The 15,881-nt window shown below is 40.2% G+C and overlaps 1 long non-coding RNA gene across 3 annotated transcripts in view; it reads right to left on the minus strand.

The window, feature by feature from the left end:
- Positions 1-15,881, minus strand: part of LOC120398433 — a 173,706-nt gene that overhangs the window by 53,646 nt on the left and 104,179 nt on the right. The window lies entirely within an intron of this gene.

A 15,881-nucleotide genomic window follows, 5' to 3' on the forward strand; every position in this document is an offset into this window, starting at 1 on the left:
ACAGTGTGATTTTATAGGCTAAAACCAATTAATTGTAACAACTCTAAACAAGTAAAGTGAACTTTGCTGTAGCACACTGACAAGCCCTAAAGAAGCACATCAAGGGTTTCAGACTGAGTCCATTAAAAAGAGGTTTATTAATTACAAAGGTAGAAACATATGGCCAAGAAGTAATTTCCCAATCTCTTTTATTGAATATATTATTTTCCATCTTCATTCTTCTTTAAATACCCATGATGGATTATTGCCTTCAAAGTCCATATTATGCCAGTGTAGACTAAGGGCTGGTCCACACTAAGAAGCGGGGTCGAACTAGGGTACGCAAATTCAGCTACGTGAATAGCGTAGCTGAATTCGAAGTACCCTAGTTCGAACTACTCACCCGTCCAGACGCCGCGGAATCGAAGTCCGCGGCTCCAAGGTCGACTCCGCCACCACCGTTTGCAGTGGTGGAGTACCGGAGTCGACCGCGGCGCTTCCGGAGTTCGAACTATCGCATCCACATTAGACGCGATAGTTCGAACTCCGAGAAGTCGAACTCACCGCGTCGACCCGGCTGGTAAGTGTAGACTAGCCCTGAGATGGCTTTCTCTTTGAAGAACGCTACAGAGAAGTACAGTATTTCACACCTTGCTACACGCCTGATCCTACAAGGGTATGAGGCCCATCAACTCCCTCTGACTTCAGTGGAAGTTGAGGGTGCTCAGGACCTAAATAGAGTGTCTAGCACTTTGCAGGACAGAAGCTTAGAAGAGATTGAATGTGAGTTATAAATAGACTTTCTTGAAGCAGAGGAATAGCACGAAGCAGAGCTTTTGCCTCCATAGAGCTTTTTCAGGTCACAGAATATTGTTTCTTCTGAACTAAATCTGTTGTTTATAGATATGTCGGTTTTGGACTATGTCTCATACTTCCTGCTGATAAAAGATGCCTCCTTCTCACCTTAATAAGCCTACTGGGTCAGGTCTTCAGCACTTTTAAATAAATTATTAAGTTAAACTCTGTTTTCAGTTATACTACTTCTTCTTAGCATATGTGCAACGTGCCTCAGGTGCCACGTGACCGTGATTCATCCCTGAATTTGGTCCGCTGGTTGGATCGTTAGCTTCCCCGGCCCAGGCTGGGTACTTACAGGGAAAGTGATATGCATGCTGATCCATGCCCCCCTCAGTTACATAAGTACACCCCATTCAAATCAGTAGTGTACCTGAGACCAGAATTTGGCCTATTATATGGTGTGCATAGAGAATTTCTCCCATGGTTCCCAAAAGATAGCTATATCTTTGGTTATACATGGTTATAAGTAAGCTACTGTGACACTCTGTACCTCAAAGTAGCACCTGTACCCCCATATTCACCATTGTGATATGATATGTTTTGTGTAAAGTTTGCCTTGTGAGGTATCATTTAAAAAGTCTTGTCCACCGAACATTGCTATCTTGTTGGAGTGTATGTACTATCATTGTATGTGAAGTTATGAAGTATTGCTCTAAATTTAGTTCTGCAATATGTGGTGAGTGTGGAACGCCCACAGCTAGCCTTTCATTGGCAACAAAGGAACAACTATCGCTAGCAAGACAGGCATTGATGGCCTCGCAGAGAGAGCATGTACACAATGGGGGCAGCCTAAACCACGTCACAGTAAGGATCTTTCTAGCAGCTGTAAGAAAGTATAAAAGAAGGACAGTGACATCATCACTGGGCCTGCCCCACCCCATCTTAAGACCTGGAAGATCATCTGGAAGACAAAGACTTTGAACTGGGAAGATTGGTCCCAGGCTGAAAGGGAGTTCAGTCTATGTATTGAGAACTGTGAGCTGCCTGTAACATCTATTAGGGTGAGAGACTGCTTGATTCAAATCGTGCTTAGTCTGTAGAATTTAGACTGAATTTATTCTTATTTCTTGTGTAACCAACTTTGATCTCTATGCCTGCTACTTATAATCACTTAAAATCTATCTTAATATATCTGTCTTATATTTTACCTAAAACAGTGTGTTGTTGGTTGAAGCACTTGGGAAATCTCAGCTGAGGTTAGCAAGGGCTGTTGAACGTCCACTACCCTTTTGTCAGAGTGGTGAACTAATTAATGAGCTTGCACTGTCCAAGGGAGTCTTGAGCAGTGTAAGATTGTATCTTTCTGGGGTACAAGGCTAGGGGCTGGGGTGATTGGCTGGTGTTTCTCTCTGTAGATTCATGAGTGTCTCAAGCAGCTTTCGTGCAATTTAGCTGGGTGTGGGGCTCCACATGCTGATGGCTGAGTGATCACAGCACCTGGAGGGGTTTTGCTGCTTGTCCCAGCATTGTGTGAGACAACCCAGACTGGAGAGTTAAGAGAGAACAGTGGTCCCATAGTTCCAGATTGTACCCCAGGGATCCTGTCACAGATACCCATATAAGGGAAATTATAGGAGGGGCCAAAGATATATCATGTCTGTTGTCCTGGCCACGTAGTCTAATTCTCTTTGCACATTACTGAATGGTGGGGATTCTCTGCTGATGAGGATTATTATAGCGTACCTGTTTGTTTACAGAGCACAGAGTTGTTGTAAACACTGATGATGATACTTGTTGGATATTATGTATTATTAATCTAGAACACCTTTTTCTCAAATAGTCCTAGTATAATAACTACAATACAGCAAAAGCCTGTTCTAGAACGTTACTTTATTACACCTGAAAACAATTCAGAGTCTGCTATAAATAGCAAAGGATTTAAAGCAAAATCTAAAGCATTGTTGAGTAAACCTACATAAGCTGCTATAGCGTAGTGGCCTTAAGATGACTTCGTCAACTCCAACAAGTGCCAGCCAAATATCCTGACACACTGATATGCCAAGCCTGAAAGAGAATGGCAACCCTGGGTGCCTATTTTGCCTTTTTGCAGTTCATCAGTGTCATGCAACTGTTGGCTCAGTCAGCAACTGTGTCAGCTCTTGGAATAACAATTACTTATGTAGGTTAGGTACAATGCCAAAAGTGTTTCAAAGAGTAAAATCATGAAGCATTATGGACGTAAAAACAATGATAGTAAAGGTGACTCCTTGGCATCATGCACCATAACAACTCATTTCACCAAGGGCAGAACAAGACAGCTTTGTTTTTGCCTCCATCGCAAGTCATAAAAATATTACAATTTTCTTTCATGTTTAAACAAACACTTTTCTGAGCAGTCATTTTCTCTATTTACAGTAAACACAGGGCTCCCAATTAACTGTTGCCCTGTTCATCTGTCGTCATTTACTCCAGCGCAAAGTGGTGCAAAACATTAACATTGTGATTTGGTAACATTGCACACTCCCTGTGCACAGGTGAAAATGACCGCAAAAGGTGCAGATACTTTAATAAACCAGCAATATATCCAGTATTCTATAGCAAAATAGTATAGGATTATAGTATCATATAGCACAGTACTATGTTAGTATAGTTGCTATACCGTTACTATAATGTAGAATATCTAGAATAATATATATTTGTGGAGTAATATTTATAATTAGTAGTTAAGCACAGATGGGCAGATTCTGGTATCCATACTCAGTATGAGACGATTCTGATGCCAAGGTATCAACTGTAACTACAGAGAAGTTATTACACAGAGTGACTAAGAGGCTCAGAATCTGGCCTTTAATTAGTGGGTACTAAAGCAGAGTGAGAACTATACCCTGCTAATAATAATTTCAGTTTTCTGGTAGGTGTGATTCTCTGATGGCAGCATTTCTACCAACAATATTCAAGCAAAAGATGATATTTTATTCCATAAGAAAGGTGTCGTAGCTGACAAAAAATTGTCTTTCTGTAACACATACTGCCCAGTCAATTAACCATATCAGAATATTGCCATTATACACTGTTTTGTCCTTCTGAACAATGGAGCAAAGAGAAAATGATGAGGACGTTTGTATGTTTAAGGGAAATCACCAATATTATTAATTACATTTCAATATGCACTGTAGCATGAGGTTAAATCCTTTCGTTAGAGCCTCTGATTTTCTTCTTACACAATTTTAATTATCAATCCTATTCCTCCTCTATTTTCCTGCACCAAATTCCTCCCCCTCCTCAAAAACTTATGAGATAAATTCAAGCCATGCTCTTTGCATTACAATCAAGAGTATATCTTTCTTTCTGCATAAACCGTAATACAACTCAACGTTTTAAAATGTCTCATTGACTTCAGTAGGAGCAAGATTAGACACCACAGGAACAATGCATGGTATCCCAAAGGCAGTATTAGCAAGCATAAAATCAAAGGGCCATTGGTAAAATAGCCTGTATGGGGTATCACTCTTTTTGTAATTTGTTCCCGGCACAAGCTGAAAGGAAAGAGCATCCACATGACAATTAAATGATAGAATGATTCATGTGTGCTCTTTTAACAATAAATTATCTATGGATTTCTAAAGACCCCCAAATTCAATTTTCATTATAATCTCACAATAAGCACTGCCATCTATGCTGTTCAGCATTTGACATAAATTATTTGAGGCAGTATGTATTTCATCTTGGTTGATACAAGAAATTACAAGTGGCCTAACAGTTAGTGACAGAAGTTGACATATCAAAGGATTCATAGGAACATAAACAAAAAATAAATCACTGTTTCACTGCCCCTCCCCAAAACTAAATTCCTCATTTTACAAAGACCATATAATCCTTTCATTTTCAAACAAATACCACTGCATCATTGTTATTCTAACATAAGCTAGCATAAAGCTTACAACAAGGAGCATGTTTAATGTGCTTTTTAATAGCTCTGTTTGAAGGACTTCTTACTGACATCATATCATTGGGGAATCCAAAGGGGATTACATGTGTCAGCCCAATCAATTGGTGGTAATTGTAGCACAAAAGACCTATCTGAGCCACAGTAAACTATGCTCTATATTCTTCTACCTTGTAAAAAAAACAACTGTTAAATTAATTGGCACTAAAAGCATGTAATAGTTATCTAATCTATTAATTTTTAGTTTAATATTAACTAGGGTGTCTCCTATGACAAGTATTTGACCTGCAGAGAAAGAATGGAGTAAGATCACCATTACAGTCTTTCAAGTTAACAAAATAGTTGCTTGAAGAAAAGAGGTGAAGGCATTCTTTAGCTTCTACCTTGTATTCTAAGTTTTTATTTGTTTTCATACAAGTATTGACTTTATGTGGGGCCAGCCTAGTGGTACCTGATGCAGCATGTTCACTTGGGAGCTTTCAGCTCAGTTCCTGGGACAATAGAGGCTACATTGACACTTTGCAGAGCAGGAAAGGTGCATTAAATGCTCATGACCTTGATTCAGTTGCACAAGGGGGCACTAAGAAGCCATGTGCCAGGCTTCCTGGGTTTTGTTCCTACCTCTGTCACTGAGTCACCTGCCTCAGTTTATTCATCTGTAAAATGGGTATATTACTATTCACCCACCTGCCTCAGGGTCTGACCCTGAGAGATGCTGAGCTCCCACAAGCTTTTTTGCAATCACTGGGAGTTAAAGATGGTCAGCACCTCTGAAGATCAAAGCTTTAGGGCCAGACACTGACGTTTTACACACTGTATGTGCCATATTCTAACTTTAGTTACACTAGTGCAAATCTACAGTAACTTCATTAAATCTTCCTCCTGCAGAAGCCAATGGAGTTACTCTGGTTTATGCTGGTGTAACTGAGTTCAGAATCTGGCCCACTGACTCCCAATGGTGCCAGATTAGGCCCTTTCTGCCTTCCACAAGTCCAAGGCATCTTAGAATATCAATTAATAACAAATATGGCAAAAATTATTTGCCACCTTCTATTCCTGAAAATGGAGAGGTTTGGGGAAAGCATCATGACATGCAAAATAAATGTCACAAATATGTATAATTATTTCACACTTTTGAAAAATGACATATTTGGTAACTGACATGATTTATTGATCTTTGATCAAATAATGTTTATTACTGAAGCAATGCTGCTAGATGGGGTGTGGCTGTCACAAGTGGCTAATACACCTGTGAGATTATCAGACATGGTACCACATCACTATTTTGTGATCGCCACACCTTATACAGTTGCTATAAAGTTGACTATTTAGCAGGTTTAATACAGTAACACATGAGTTAAGTGTTTCATAGCGATAAGGGCATTTTCTCAGAATAGTCAGTCACCAGGTAATCTGAATTATCTCCTACTGTATTCCAAATAGTTTTAAAATGAGAACACTTTTTATTTATATGGAACCCTACTTGCCAAGACTTTCTAAATACCTCCCAAAACAAACAGAAGATATTAAAATGAACCAAAGTGATCTCAGAGGGCAAAACTTTCCAAAGAGCCTGATCTGCCACAACGAGACAGGCAACACCCATTTTTGTTCCTTCATTTCCATGGAAGTAAAAGCCAACACAGGGTGTCAGAAATTGTGTAATGTGCATGGAACCAAGCTTTTTTAGGGTCTTTAGAGCCAGATGTTCAGAACTGAAATTACACGCAATTTATTGTGCAAAAATACACACCCATTTGCATGCACAATTACTATGACTGAATAAACAATTGTGATAACTAAACGTGCCAAAAAGGTGTTGCAACCATGCATGCAATCATGGGAAATGAGTGCACAAATTAGGTGTGTGACTGCAGTTCTGAAAATCTGGCCCATAATGTTAAACCTTAAATTCAGTTTCCAACCCAACAGGCAGCCAGCACAATAAGTCCAACAGTGGGCAGAAAAAAGTCCTCTGCCCAGCTCTAATAGTGACACCGATGCTTACTTTGCTAGTAGCAGGTGTATGATATACTACATAGTTAGGTAGCCCAGCCCAGTCCAATCCAGAGAACACCGAAGTAGTCTTTGGGCATTAAACATGGCCTTGCGGTGAAAGCACAGGTCTGGCACACCGGAGATCTGGCTCTGATGCAGACTTCCTTAGGTAAGTCACCTCTCTGTGTCCCCGTTTCCTCATCTCTGAAAAGAGCAATTCAAATAATAATAATTCTTTCTTCACAGGACTTAATTCATGGTTGTGAAGTGCTTTCATATCTTTCAATGGAAGACTCTGTGAAAGGGCAGTGTATTGTTACTAGACCAATCAAAGGCATGGGTTGTGGTATTCAAGTCAGTGTGTGACAGGCCAGGCTGCGGTCTGGCAATATTCTTTCAATGGGAAAACCGACCCTTGATTTTACAAGAGACTCAAGAATTTGTGTAGATTGTCCACAAAAGCGCTATTCAACAGGTGTATTTAAAGAACATGGGGCCATTGTTCGGATCAGTTAGTACTCGTTCCCATGTTTTGAATGAAAAATGCCATCTCCTGGAAAGGATTCTATCTGCAAAATATGATCCTACATTGACCAACCCTAGGAAAACTTGCTGGTTAAAAAGACTTCATGGAATACATCATTTGGTGAGTTGGGTGGTTTTGTTTCTGGTGCCTTGTTGGGTGACCATTTTTTTTTAACAGGAGCGTTAATGAATGGCAAACAGTGAATGAAAGATTTATGAAATATTCAGGATCTGACTGCCCTGTGGGAGGAAATGCTGCCATTTCCATGGACCTGTGGCTTCAACACTTGCCCTTTTTTCCCCTCAAATAAATTGAGGATATGATGTGGTGGCAAGATTACATTTTAATGTTCTCCCCCTTCTGTTTAATTGATTCATAGAAATTCCTTTCTCTACCCCTTTGCAAGGTTTTTGCTCTCAAACACACCCGGTGCCACTTTTCCCACAAACTCTACCCTCTAACCAAGGGAGGCAGCTAATTCCAAATAAGAGAAGAAAAAAAATGAAAGTTATTATATTTCAAGACTGTTAGAGAAGTCAAATAGTTCTAGAACTTCTTCTCTGAGGCTGCTGTTCTCTTCAGGGTTGCTCCATACCCAGCCAGCTCTGCTGGCCAGTGTGTAGGTGAGTGGGGCTATGGGCTATCTAATACTCAAAGAGGCACATGGAGAGTGCACAGGGACAGCAGTTGTGCCTGGCTGTTGTGCACCCTTCCTGTATACCTTCTCCCTGTGCTGTTGCAGAGCAGCCAGGCACAATCTAGCCCATAATGTAGGGAAAATGCATTGAAAGGGGCCCTGTTTTACAGTTAGATGTTGAATCCACTTTGTCTCACCCACTCACTCCCTTCACTTGCCTTCCTGCCGTCTCCTCAGAGATTTCAGTACAATCTCAGGCTTATACTGTTTTCTGCCATGATGATAGGACCTCAACCCCTCCCATCATGTCTCTCATCTCCATTGCCTGCCTCCTCCACAAATGAAATAATGAGGAGGAAGTGATCTCACTCTAAGTTGTCTTTCCCTGTTACAAAAACGACAGTCATCCTTTAGGCCTGCTCTTCACAGAAAGCTGAATACCACGTTCCACCTTCCCCAAGAGAGCCGCTGCATTGGGTGAAAGTCAAAGCTTGTGAGCTTGTTCACCTCCATCCAGGTTAATGGTGTGCAGGTGTCCAACCACTATGGATGGGGATCATAGACCTGCTCAAATATGTGTGACTAGCGTGACTGTAGGAGGTAGCATGGTCTAGGGGCAAGTGCTAGAGTAGGAATCAGGAGACGTGGCAAGTGACTGGTTGCGTAATCTTGGGCAAGTCACTTTGCCTCTCTGTGCCTCTGTTTCCCCCACCCCATCCTTTGTCTCCCTTGTCTATTTAGACTAAGCTCTTTGAGGTGGGACTGTCTCCCGCTACGTGTAACTACAGCACCTGGCTCAATGAGAGCACCAGTCTTGATTGAGGAATCTAGGTGCTACTATAAAAAAAATAATGAATAATAAGATAAAAGCCTCTAGCCTTCCAGCGCTAAGAGAGATCCTCCTTTAGCTCAAGTAGTCATTACTCAACTTTTGTGCAGAGGATCCTTATTTTTCTTCCCCATAATGTGTGCATGCAGTTTCGCTGCCCTTAGCACTGTCCACTGTTGATGGAGATGGATATATTCTAGGATGAACCGATCAATGCTGATCAACACTCAAAGCATTAATGTTGTGAATATCTAACATTGCTTGTTAGTGATATGGCATCAGGTTCTCTTGTGATCATAAGAGTAAAAAATTAGGCACAATGGCAGAAACAGAAGTTAAAAACTTACAAATAAATAAAAATTAACCTGTACCAAATGAGAAATAAAAAGTATCTGCTTTAACTGGAAAATGTGAAGTGCTAAGTATCTCTCCTGTATGCATAATAGTTTCACTTTAACTTGCTCTGAACAGTGAAAGTACCTTCAAAGTTAGAAGTTTCTTACATTCTTCCCTGGTGATTTGTTAGTGCTCTTGAGTGATAAAAATCATGATTTTCATAATAAGTGGAGTTACTGAAGTATGTCTGGAATGTGAAAGAAGTGTTGAATGCATGGGGTTCATCTCATTCCAGCCAGAGAGCCTTTACAATGGAATGAAAGGCTAAAATGCAAAGTACAAATTATTCCTTGTCCTTCACAAATGTCTGCCCTGGCTGATCCCTTTAAGACTGCAGTACATCATTTGTTTCATTACTACACTAGTGAGATTGCACCGTTTGAACCATAGCATTGCAATATATTGACATTAACACTACATTGCTAAAACTTTCAGAGGGCAAAGAATAAATGACTATTCTCAACACGTCTGAAAAAGAATCTAGCTCTGCGTAACATGGGTTTTGTTTTGACTCTGGCATGCTTGCAGCACCTGGATATTTCTGTCCTGTAACACAGATCTTCTGCAGGACACATTGGGCAGGCTGGCTGCATGGAGCTCAGTAACTGCTAATTATTTGATATAGATACATTACAGTAAGTTGGGGAGGGCGGATGGACTTGAGAGTCTCTAGTGATCTGGCTTCAATTCTTGGCTCTGCCATGGACTTCTTGTGTGACATTGAGTAAGTCATTTAATCTCAAGTGCACCTCATTTCATAATCTTCTTGTCTGTTGTATCCCTTTCTGACTTTGTCTATCTTGTCTATTTAGAAAGTAAGCTCCTCAGAAAGAACATGGACTAGCATGTGTTTGTACAGTGCCTCGCACACTAGAGCCCTGCCTCTAGGCACTCTGTAATACAAATTATTATAAAAAAGAATGGCTAGATATGTGCTTACACAGAGCCTTAATTCCATAATTACAGGGTTAACTGTCTCAGTGGAATGAGTAGTCTGAATGGGTTTCTATTTGTATTGGCCAGAAGTTCTTGGGAACATTAATAAGTAACACATTAGCTGCAACTAAAGTTCAGGACTTCTGCTCCTCTGTGTTTAATTAGTCTGGAGACAGCTTGAGAGATGGTATTAATGATTCCAGTGTATGTAAGCTGGTTAAACTACTGTTTCAAATGTGTTCTGAAATATGTTCATATAACTTCTCTGTTTCAAATATAAGCCTATCTCTGGGCTCAGGCTGCATAAGATGTTCTATGGCAGAGTTGAGAGTGGAACCAGAGTCTCTGACTGTCCTACCTTTTTAATTTAACCACAAGACCAGTCTTCAGCCCCAGCAGAGCCACTATCCATGAGCTGTGCTGCTCACTAGAACTGAACTAGTAACTCATAAGGAATAATTTACATAAAAGCAAATGCCTCAAACTCGGAGTTGTTCACAAGCTAATGGAGAGACATCTTTTGCTACATACGTTGAAACATTACATTTTTTGCAGAGCTCATCAAAAAATGGGAAAAAATGTGTGGGGGAAATTAATGCAGTTTTTCAACAAATGTTCAAATGTTGATGAAAAATGGCACTGATTTTTTTAAATTTCAATTCTTGTCACTAGATCTATAGTTTATAAACCACTAAAAAAGACACTAAACATTCATTACATTTTTCTTCATATTTTTTCCACAGAAGTTTTGACCAAAAATCTAATTTTGCAAACTTTCAACTGGGTCTAATTTTTCCTCATGGTGGCCTTACTTGCAGATTGCATTGGCGAGGGTGGCCTAGTGAGGATGGTGTCACTTACTTAAAGTTTGTCCAATAGATATAACATACTATCCTTTACTTTAGAATTTATTTTTTTCTGTTCACACATAGTTCAATGGCGCATTATGTAGAAGTTAGGAGGGCAGAAAGGGACTTGGAAACCATATCTTCCCTTATAGAAAAGTCCTATGAAATCTCATAGAAAATGAGCATTCTAACATCACATAGCATTTGAGAAAATTATATTTCAGATACACAAATAGATGAAATAATTACAACAATCTCCTTTTATATTCAGTTCTATAGGTTTTTAGAATAGTTTCTATAGAGCTCTATGAAATATTTATAGAACTTTGTCTCCTTCCTATTGAATTCCATTATATTTTTTACAAGACACAGTGTAGCTACTCCTCTGTTTTACTAATGGCTTCTCTAAAAAGGGAAACTTAGGAAAATTAAACCAATTTAATTTTTAAGTGGATTAGTTAAACCACATCAAACCGCTGCTTACGGAACTAAGCTAAACCAAATTAAGGTCCATTTAGTGCTGAATAAAAGCATCCACACAGGGGTTTAGGGTTGTTTAATTAATCCTCTTTAAATACACACCTTCAGTTAACTTGGATTAATTTCCCGAGTGTTACCATGTAAATAAGCCCTGAGGATGTTCTGTTCAGGTTATCTGGGTTTATTTCATATTGGGATGAAGGACAGTATTTTGGTTAAACCATAGGAAACCTGGGTTTTATTTGAGCTCTGCCACAGAGTTCCTTCAGCAAGTCCAGTAACTTCTTCATGCCTCATTTCCCCCCCATCTATAGAATGGGAAGGGTAATATCTAACTCTCAGAGCTGCTGTGAGGCTATAATTTCAAAGAGTTAAACTATTATCAGTCCTCCTACTATTGGGCTACTCTCCCTTCTGCATATAGTTTTATATTCAATTCACCCTCATTCTGAGAATTCCATATGTGATAACACCCCAACATGTACTTTCTAAAAGTATCTGACAAGATTCCAGTTCGAGCTTGCACTTGCAGTCAAACGCTTTCAAGTTTGATCCTTTTTGAGTCTCTGAAGTTCACTTACACAATTACCTCTGCCGTTCAAAGCAACACAGGGCTTATGAGGAAATAAAGAACAACAAAGGATTTCCCAGAGTGCCTTGGGAAACCTGAAAAAGTGTTACTCTTCTATTTCATGTAATGGTGGTAATTCATCCCACATTAATGGCAAAATGCTGCTCTCAGATCTGTATGGCAAGGCTGGGCCAGGCTATTCTGTTCTCCTTATAGTAGATGCGTGAACTCTGTCTCCCATTAGTTCCACACAGGTAGGGAGAATAGACTATTGGATCCGTGTGGACCTGAGAGCAGAGTTTTGCCCTACAGAGATATGAGGAAATGTGCAGGCAAGCAGGGACATCTCCATCAAAATACACAGGCAGATCTTCAGCTGATGTAAATTACTGTAGCTCTGTCGACTTCAAACTATGCCAATTTACAGCACTGGAGGATCTGGCCCATAGCTGCTTTATCAGTGAGGCATCCATATATAAAAACAAGACTTTTCAGCTATTGCAATTGTAAAATACACAGTATGCTAACTAATGGTAAGCATACCATAACAGTATCTTAACAGTTTCCTTTACAGTGGTTAAAAATCAGTCTATGAATTGTATTTGTTGTATATCCCTTATTACCTCCTTAGCTTCCTCTATCCTGTTTCCAGCACTGACCTTACTTCTACCTGCATTTCTCTTCCTTCACCTACTTTTACTAATTAGGGCTAGTTCTCTTTCCTGCTCTTGCTTCTTATTTCCCATCTGGACTAAAATCTTTTTTTTTTTTTTAAGTTTCTGTTTTTGAAAAGATTTATATATAACCTCTTGGGATCAGCTTTGACCTACATCTTCTTATACCAAAATAATAGGCTTTTCCTTACTTGGTGCTTAAAATGTTTTTCATTTGACAGCTAATTCTGTCATCTACACTTTCCTTCTTAGACCGTCTGTTAAAAGAACATTACAAGGAAAAGTAAAGTCACCTATTGGCTACACTCCGTTTACACTGGGCATACATGTTTATGAATCAGATAAGAACTTTGTGTGGTAGCACTAAAAGCTTTATGTATCACGACATCAAAGCAGCTAGAGATGAAAGGGCATATTTTTGCATCATAAACAAAATTTACATATTGTGATATTCCAAGAATCTTTCATTTAAACAGGTGGAAAAACAGGGAAGCAGGCACACATGTAAAGCAAAGTCTTACTTGTGGTTGATGATTAAATTTTATATGGCTTTGATATAACCACTGCAATTAAGTACAGTGATGAGCAAGGACTTGTTTTGCTCTTTATACGTTGCACATTGTTTACTAATCCCTGGTTTATACAATAAATCCATCTTCTTTTGGGGCACAGCTGCAAATAAAATTTTAAAAGGACAATTTTCATTCTATGGAACAAATTTCAGACTTTTCATCTCTTTTTCCTTTCTTTTTTTAAGACATGCTAACTTAAAAGAAAACTTTTACGTTCAAACTTGATGAATGCAAGAAAGCATCACTTTGCAGCTGATATTTTAAATTATAATTGCCACCTTTTGTCAAGCTCTGAAACAAGGTATATGTAATGTAAACATAAGCTGAAGAGCAATTTACCATTTCGGTTGAAGGTAGCTATTAAAAACTGTGAACAGTGACTCAATCATAGCAAATCAACTCACTGCAATTTTCACTTTTCCTGATTTTAAGCATTCATCACCACTTGTACTTCACCCTTGAAAAGAAGGGCAAAAAGACAAATTACTTTAATTAGGAATTAGTTGTGAGAGAATGAGGTGTTCTAATTATATCTAGAACCTTTTAAATAGTTTCACTCGGGCTTATTTGATTTCTTAATTACTGAAACAGAAAAGCCATGCACAAATTGCACTGGCTTTGAAAACATAAATGCTGTCATTCATCTGATATTATGGATTAGTGTACAATGAACAGTGGTAAAGCAATAACACCTCCAAGACAGCACTTGCATTAATACAGAATAAATTTTTGTTGAAACATTAGATAATCACCTCTTTCTATATCTCAACATATATAATTTTATGCACTATGATGTGAAACCATAGATGTGACAGGCTATAATGGTTTATTTATGAGACATTCTTTAATGCAAGAATATATTAGGTTAAAGATCTCATTTCCACATATATAACATGTCATGCTCTGCATCTGAGCTCTAATTGAGCTACAGTAGGCTGTGGGTATGTCTACACTACGAAATTAGGTTGAATTTAAAGAAGTCGATTTTTTAGGAAGCGATTTTATACGGTCAATTGTGTGTCCCCCACTAAGCACATTAAGTCGGCGGAGTGCGTCCACAGTACCGAGGCTAGCATTGACTTTCAGAGTATTGCACTGTGAGTAGCTATCCCACAGTTCCCGCAGTTTCCGCCACCCATTGGAATTCTGGGTTGAGCTCCCAATGCCTGATGGGGCAAAAACATTGTCACGGGTGGTTTTGGGTACATGTCATCAGTCGCCCCTCCCTCTGTGAAAGCAACGGCAGACAATTGTTTCACACCTTTTTTCCATGCAGACGCCATACTGCTTTCAGCAGACAGTGCAGTAGGACTGCTAACCATCATCATCCAAGCACTGCTTCTGCTGCAACTCTGCTCTCCTGGTGCCATGAATCCACCTCACAGGTCCTCTCATTGTTCTTTATAAATATCTGTTCTCATGGCATCCTGTCGTCATCCACCGCTTCCGCTGCAACTCTGCTTTCCTCCTGTTGCCTTGATAGCAAATTTCTCCAGGTTGTCTTTCATGGGCTCCCAGGAACGTGTGTTCTTCATCAGGAAATGTGCACGGTACTAACCGTCGTCATCTACAGCTTCTGCTGCAACTCTGCTCTCCTGCAAACACCATACCACGGCAAGCAGAAGCCTGCTCAGATCACCGCAGCTGTTGTGAGCATTGTAAACACCTTGTGCATTATCCTGCAGTATGTGCAGAGCCTGCAAAAGCAGGTGAGGAGGCGATGACAGTGCGATCATGATAGTGATGAGGACATGGACACAGACTTCTCTCCAAGCACAGACCCTGGCAATTTGGGCATCGTGGTGGTAATGGGGCAGGTTCATGCCGTGGAATGCCGATTCTGGGCCCAGGAACCAAGCACAGACTGGTGGGACCGCATAGTGTTGCGGATCTGGGGTGATTCCCAGTGGCTGCGAAACTTTCGCATGCCTAAGGGCCCTTTCATGGAACTTTGTGACTTGCTTTCCCCTGCCCTGAAGCGCAAGAATACCAAGATGAGAGCAGCCCTCACAGCTGAATTACCGTTGGGGATGTTGAAATGCCTATAGTTATCCTTGGGGACCCAGCCTACCCCTTAATGCCATGGCTCATGAGGCCATACACAGGCAGCCTGGACAGTAGTAAGAAGCAGTTCAACTATAGGCTGAGCAAGTGCAGAATGGTGGTAGAATGTGCATTTGGACATTTAAAAGCCCACTGTTGCAGTTTACTGACTAGGTTAGACCACAGTGAAACCAACATTCCCATTGTTATTGCTGCTGCTTGTTGTGAAAGACAAAATTAATCTAGGTTCAAAAAAGTTCATGGAGGACAGGTCCATCAATGGCTACTAGCCAAGATGGTTAAGGATATAACCCATGCTCTGGATGTCTCTAAGCCTCTGACTGCCAGATACTAGGACTGGAGGACAGGGGATTGATCACTCAGTAATTGCCCTGTTTTCTTTATTCCCTCTGAAGCATCTGGCATCGGCCTCTGTCGGAAGACAGGATACTGAGCTAGATGGACCATTGGTCTGACCCAACGCGGCCATTCTTGTGTTCCCTATGACACATCATTTGATCACCAGTCATGTGCCCATCACAGTGTAAAACCCCCTATTTCCACAAAACAGAAGTCCCACATGCTGCTGCCTTAGCCTTCTGCCAATGCCTGCTCAAACAGATGGGCTTCATCACATACCTGAAAGGT

The sequence above is a fragment of the Mauremys reevesii genome, linkage group 2 (assembly GCF_016161935.1).
Source record: "Mauremys reevesii isolate NIE-2019 linkage group 2, ASM1616193v1, whole genome shotgun sequence".
NCBI lineage: Eukaryota > Metazoa > Chordata > Testudines > Geoemydidae > Mauremys > Mauremys reevesii.